Genomic DNA, 6735 nt, shown 5'->3' on the forward strand with positions numbered 1-6735 from the left:
CTAATTCTTTTCTCTGTTTTTCATCCTATCCTGCTGCTGGAGTTGACATGCTGAGATTTTATGCTTTCCAATGCCATTATAACTGCCAAATGCCTGTGTATAATTTTTGTAACCAGCTGTGGGGAAAGGAAGTGCTATTAAGATATAGAAAAAGGATAAGACTCCCTTGCTGGGGCAAACCCTTGAAAAAAACACAAATGTTATACAAAATGGAATACCTTATTGCAGTTAATAACATTTTAGGTGGGTGTTTGTGTAGTGTGTTTGTGCTTTGTTGGGGTTTTTGTTGGTTTGTTTGGTTTTAATTAATTTTAAATCCACTCTCAAATTTATCTTCCATCAGGAATGTTTCAGTGTCACAGACCTAAGATGAGTGTAAATATTGTGAGAGGCTTTACTTCCATACACTTTGTGAACGAGTTATTGTTTTCCAAATTCTGTCTATTTTCAGTGTAATGCTAGGCTCATTTTTTTTCATCAAAACATAACAGGAGAATATGGAGAATTTTTTTGATAGATGACGTATATTTGTTGAGTGACTGAGTGCCAGTATAAAAGGTAGGTAAATCTGTTACTCAGATCTCAAGAATGAATGTGCTGTTATAATAATAGTACAGCAGGAAGCATTTATAAAACTTTATGTATGCAAGGTATGGCCTGGAACACAGCCTAGTTTTAGTGATGTCTGTTAGAAGTATGAAGAAAGGAGACTCAAGTGACCTTAAGCTGGAACAGAAATAGAAGAAAAAGCTCTTACAGTGTGTTACAAATATATATTCTCTGTTGCCAGAGAAGGGTAAAATACTCTTTCTTGGCAGATGACAAAAAAAAAATAAATTCTTACTTGACTATGGTTTAATCTTTCTTCTTAGAGTTATAGTCTTTCAGACAGTGCCATTCATTTACTGTGCTAATTACACGTTCAGCTTCTGATCTATTCTGATGTTCTTTTTCTTTACTCTTAAACTTCAGCCTCACTCTTTTTCCCTATCTTGTATTTGTGTGGCTTAGGTTTTCCATTCCTGTCTTAAGTGATTTTCTTCGTAACTTCTCTCTACCTTGTCAATTTAGTTTTGAATTTAATCTTTGCCTCTGATATGCTCTCCATCCCTTCATTCTTGATGTGATCTGCCAGTTTAATAAGTATATAATGCAGTCTGTCATCCATTTGTCAATGAAACCAGTGAATGAACTTGGACAGAACACATCCCAATAGTGCCTGCATTTTTCTCATTTGGAGAAATCATTGACAGTTACAATCTGGTCACTGCTTTGTCTTAACTGTAGTATTTATTTCATAGAAGTTTCATTTAGAGTATTTCTTCCAAAATTTATCTGGGAAAAATATTGAAAAACGATTTCGAACAACTTTCAGTCAGGTGTTAGTGTCTGCTCTTCCCATCCCCATGAGAGCCTTTAGGTTGTCAGAAGACGATCTGAGGTGTTTTTACATTGTTGCTTTTGACACTTTCATGTTGGCTATTACTCAGATTCTTGATACTTTTTAGGTACAAAGTTTAAATATTTTGTATTTTTCTGCAAATGGAAATTAAACTAGACTACTCTAGTTTTTCATCTTTCTGTCCTTCCCAGCTTTTATAAGCAGACTCTGTGTTTTCCTTTTTCCAGGTTTCTATCATTTGAGCTGTCCTCTTTGAATTCTCAGAGAAAACTAGAAACTCAGACTGTTTCTTTATTGTTGTTTGTTTGGGTTTTTTAAACTATTCCAGAGCTTCCTTGTGAGCAGACAAGGGTTTCATAGCATTTATACCCTAATTCTGTTGAATATTGGTTGGATTTATTATGACTCCTGATTCTACTACCGCCATCCTGCCCTCCCCACTGTTATTGGTGGACGTAATAACAAAAAATTGAAATGAGACAACGGACATTTGTTTCCTTGGAAAAAAAAAAAACAACTAGTAGTGGTGATAAACAAGGCTAGCTGAACATGAGTTTGTTTATTGAAAGAGTGAAAATTCTTTCATAGTTGTTCAGCAAGTGAAGGACCATTTTGTTGTGCTCATGTTAACAAGGAGTTTGCGAATCAAGGCATAGACACTAGTTGTAATGTTATGAACATTATTAATTATACTCTCACTGTATAAATATTCTCCATACAGACTGATGCTGATTAAAGCTTGTGTCTCCTGTGTGATAGCAGGGCAAATCACTATGGAGTACTCCCTGCAGGTCTGTTTATTTCCTTTCAAGCCTGCCTTGGTTGCTGAAGATCCTCCAGGGCAAAGTGGTGGCAAGTCTTTCTGAGCATTGAGAGTTCAGAGCAACTGATGCAAGTGTTACAAACAGACTAGTATCAGTATGTAAAGTAATCTGAGCACATCTGCATTGTTTACCTCCAAACTTTTGCTGTGCCTGGACTGGCTTTCTTGCTTCAGAGAAGAACTTGTTTCACTGACCTGTCTCATCATAGGTTTCATGGTCTACTGGCTCTATGCTCTGAGGATAAGCTCTGTTGTTTCCAAAGTGCTCATTAGAATGTCCTACTGCAGAAAGGGTGTCTGATATTCAGGTTGCAAAGCGTGTTTGGTTATTAATTTCTTTTCAGTTGTTAATTTTTCCATCTGAATTAGGTCAATTATTAAAGCAAATGAGTAGACTGTTTGTTTAACTAGGGAGATTATTTGTGGTGGCATTTGTGGTACCATTATGGTACCATAATTCTTCATGTTCTTTCTGGCTGTTCCTTTTCTTTCATGTTTATGCTTAGTGTTTAAATTTTTCCTTGCCAACCAAGTTCACAAGAAATAGTTCAGTTTCTGATAAGGTAAAGGTAAGATACTAAAGTGAGTCAAAACTCCACGACTGGTGTGATTTGTAAGGTAAATGACACAAATTGTGTGAATACAAGAACATATCACAAGGGAAGGCCATGGAGAACTGTGGGCCACAGCAGCAAGCATCCTAGTGTCCTCTTCTCGAAATATAAGCTCTATTTATGAATACTCTGTTGAAACAGGTGCACCATACTGCTTCTTATACATAGTGACAGGTTACATGTTGTTTATGCTGTTGAAAGCCTCCTTTAAGCACCTTTCTTCTGTCCAAAAAGACATATATTGTCGCAGTAGATCTGTAGATTACTAAGGAGAAAAACTCCTTTTTAAAGATCGAAGAAGAAAAAAGAGAAACGGAATACATTAAAATCTGCCTTGTTAGAAGTTTTGTTCAAAATTACACATTTATATGTAGTTTCTTGAAATAAAATTATAGACACTGACATCTCCATTATGTGTACTAATATCCAGTTTCTTCTGCTAGATTATATCTTTTTGATCTATTTCTTTATAGTACAAAATGCCAAACTCCAGTAATAACAAAACCTTTATTTAAAAACATGTTTTTAATTTCCTTGTAGACAAAACAGCATGCATAAGATTCTTTCTTTTCATATCTTAAACCATTTTCTCTGCAAAGGTTAAAAAAAAGATTCAGATACTGCATGAAATCTGACATATAAGCTGATTTGATTACAATATATTGCAAAGCATAGAAAGCTACTCCCAGACACCTGCATTTATGTTAATACAGGCAACTTCATTTTGCCTACATAACTTCCTTTTGCAGTTTTGTTTGAGACTCTCCACTTCCTTACATGCATGTACATGTGCTTGGCTTTCTGTTCTGTATCTTCATGGGTGTGAAAATTTCTCAGTGAGCTGCTCTCTTTAGAGCTATGACAGTACTGCATGCTGCCTGCTGAGAAATCCTTCTCTGGAAGTTGAAATGAAGGAAACTAGGAAATTGTGGTTAATTACAATCACTTTACAATTAAGAATAGAGTTGAAAAAGAAGCTTCTTTTTCTGATGTCAGACCAACTAACTGCCCCTTAGAGACACTAAGTTATTAAAATGCTAATGATGTTTTTTATTCTAACCAAGTAGAATGTAGCTGGCACATAAATTGCCAGCAGTTGACATTAAAAAGAGTTTTTGAATTACTAAGTGGAAAAATGAAGAGAAATTGCTAGTAGATTAGGTCTTTGATTAAATGTTACATGCAATCACCAGTGTTCCCAAAAAGCTATGGAGTGCAACATACTTTTGAAGGTATTCTGCTAGTATTCCTTATGTGAATGTGTTTTATGGGAACATGGCTAATAATATACTCTCTGGGTCATTATTCCCACTTTAATATAACTTCAGATTGTCTCAAAAAGAGGAAGAGCAATATATAATTCATAGAAGGAGGAACTGTGCAACCCAGACCTGTGGCTGAAGTGACTGCATTATTTTCAGTAGAATAATAGGGAACTTGGGGAACCAAAACCAACCAAACTCATGGTTGCAGAATTCTTATGGCATCTGTAGCTGCATGATTATACTGCAACATAGAGTTAAGTATTCCCCAAATTTAGTAATTTTCTCTTATTTTTGTAACATTCTTTTGTCATAGATTTAATTTTATATAATCTGAATTTATGATTTGCGGGAAGAATCCTCCTTGGATTTTTGATTTGTTAGTAAATAATTAGTGGGAATGTCTTCTAAAAAAGCAGAAAAAGGCTCTCCTTTAGGATCTTTAAATTTATGATGCCAAGGCAGAGGATGAAATGCCTGTCCTTGAAACTTTCTGCCAGAAGACTGTGTTCAGTAAAATGCATAAACAAGTGTTACAATTGCTGTTAAGAGCTGACATTGAAGAACTGATGTTTACTGGACACATTGGATGGCTCTAAAATTTGAACAAGATGACTTACGTTTTTTGTATCCTCTTTTTTAGCCTGTAGTGTGGATTAAATGTGTTTTTAAATCAAATTGCTGGATTCAGAGCAAGCTTATTAAAGACTTTTATATTGAAATGTTACAGAAAGTGAGTAGTTTTTCAACATGAAACAAGGCAAGCCAGAGTTAACCAAGGTTTGGTAACCTGGACTGAATTTAATATATTCTCCCTAGCTTCTTTTTTTAGTATTTTTATTTTGGAAAGAATTTGTAGATCAAATAAAAACCTCTGGAAATTAAATGTAATTGTGTGCTGGACACCCAGCTCCTGTGTTTCATTTCTGAAGAGGGTTGCTGTTCACCAGTTCTGGGCTTTTCCCCAGTGATTTGGAGGCTTTCGCATATCCAGTAAAATTTCGTTACAAATATACTTTTGGAGACAGTGAGCTGTTAGGTAAGTGCCCTTGCACCTCAGTCCTCATCTCTCACCTATATTTCTCTTACAAAAAAGCAGAAGTTAGGAAGCTGGTGTGTGACAGATTATTCACTCCTGATGTAAAACCATGTCTCTCTCTTCTCACCCTTCCCCAGGAGATCTGGGCTTTACGCCTGTGTTGTGAAACATGCATGTCATTCTCTTCTGTCAAGTAACCGTATTTGAAACTGTCTCACTAGAAGCCAGCAGAGTTGCTATTTCTGTATGAGATAATGCTCAGTGGGGTGATAGTATTGATTTGTGCAGAGTTCAGATGACACACACTGGAAACACTGCATAACCATACAATTAAGATGAGCCTAATTCAAATTGTTCTCTAGAGTAGAAACAATAAACATTGTTTATAAAAATAACTTTATTTCTATTGGAAGCCCAAAGTAATTCAGCTTGGGGGAACTCCTGATTGTGGTGTTATCATTAAGAGCGGGGTTGTTTGCTCTGTGTATGTGCAGGGGTGCATATTGCTCTTTGGCAGATGATATTGACAGCATTGTGAGTGGAGTTTAGTACACAATGGAAATGACTGAGAGGAGGTCAGGGAATAATTCATTTTAGGTCAGGGAATGATTCATCTGCCAGCCTGCCTGCTCTTAGCTGCCAGCCCTGGGGCAGTGTGGTGCATGGCGGGTAAGGAGCGAAATGTGTGGGCACTGTAGGTCATGAGTCTTTTAATGTGGCTGCTCACCTCTTTGTTCCAACAGCAGTTTTGGTTAGTCCCTGTGTGCGTTTATTTTAGTTTTCAGACATTAGGAATGCTCTCGTCTTTGTTGGGCTGCCTGAGCCTGCAAAATTCCTGATTTTAACTCTAGTCCTTGTAAAAGCCTCTTTGGTTTTCTGCATTTTCTTTGCTTGCACAAGAAGGGTACAGTTGTCCCTCAGTTGAGTTGAAGCCCATTGTAAGAATTCAGAATAAGGTCAAGTCCACCCAAAACAGATTATACAGTATTTTCCAGAATGTAATCAGTGAAACAAAATCGTGGGAAACTCTGTAAAAGAAACAAATAAATGAGTTTTCTAATAGTTTTCTAATTTTAGTCCATAATTCTCATGGAAAAAATACTTGCTGTCAAGTAGCTGCTATACTCTGTTACTCACCTACAACTTCTCAGATGCTGGATAATCCTTAGATGTCTGAATAGATGCAGCTACCTTCAGTTTACAAAATTCTATCCCACGCTGTTTTTGTAACAGCACTAAACTGTTCTGGAAAATGTTACATGTTCAAAGCACTCAACAAATATTAGCTAATTAATTAATGAAATTGAAGAACAAAGTGTTCTTCCAGAAGTGCAGAAGATTGTGCTTAGCACACATTGCAGTACCAATAAATGTATTAAAAATCTCTTCAGCAGATTTAGGAGAGACATTGTGCTGGTATATGGAAAATACATTTGGTTAGGTGTCTTGATCTGATAATTTCACATTTATAGTGATGCAAATATTTATGCCACAAATTGGCCAAATAAAACATTTTTCTTAAAGTCCACATGAATACTGAGAAGTATTTGCATGTTTCCCTTATGTAGTGAAATTTTAAAGATTAAATAGTATTT

This window comes from Chaetura pelagica, unplaced genomic scaffold, assembly GCF_000747805.2.
Source record: "Chaetura pelagica isolate M959 unplaced genomic scaffold, ChaPel_1.0 scaffold10, whole genome shotgun sequence".
NCBI lineage: Eukaryota > Metazoa > Chordata > Aves > Apodiformes > Apodidae > Chaetura > Chaetura pelagica.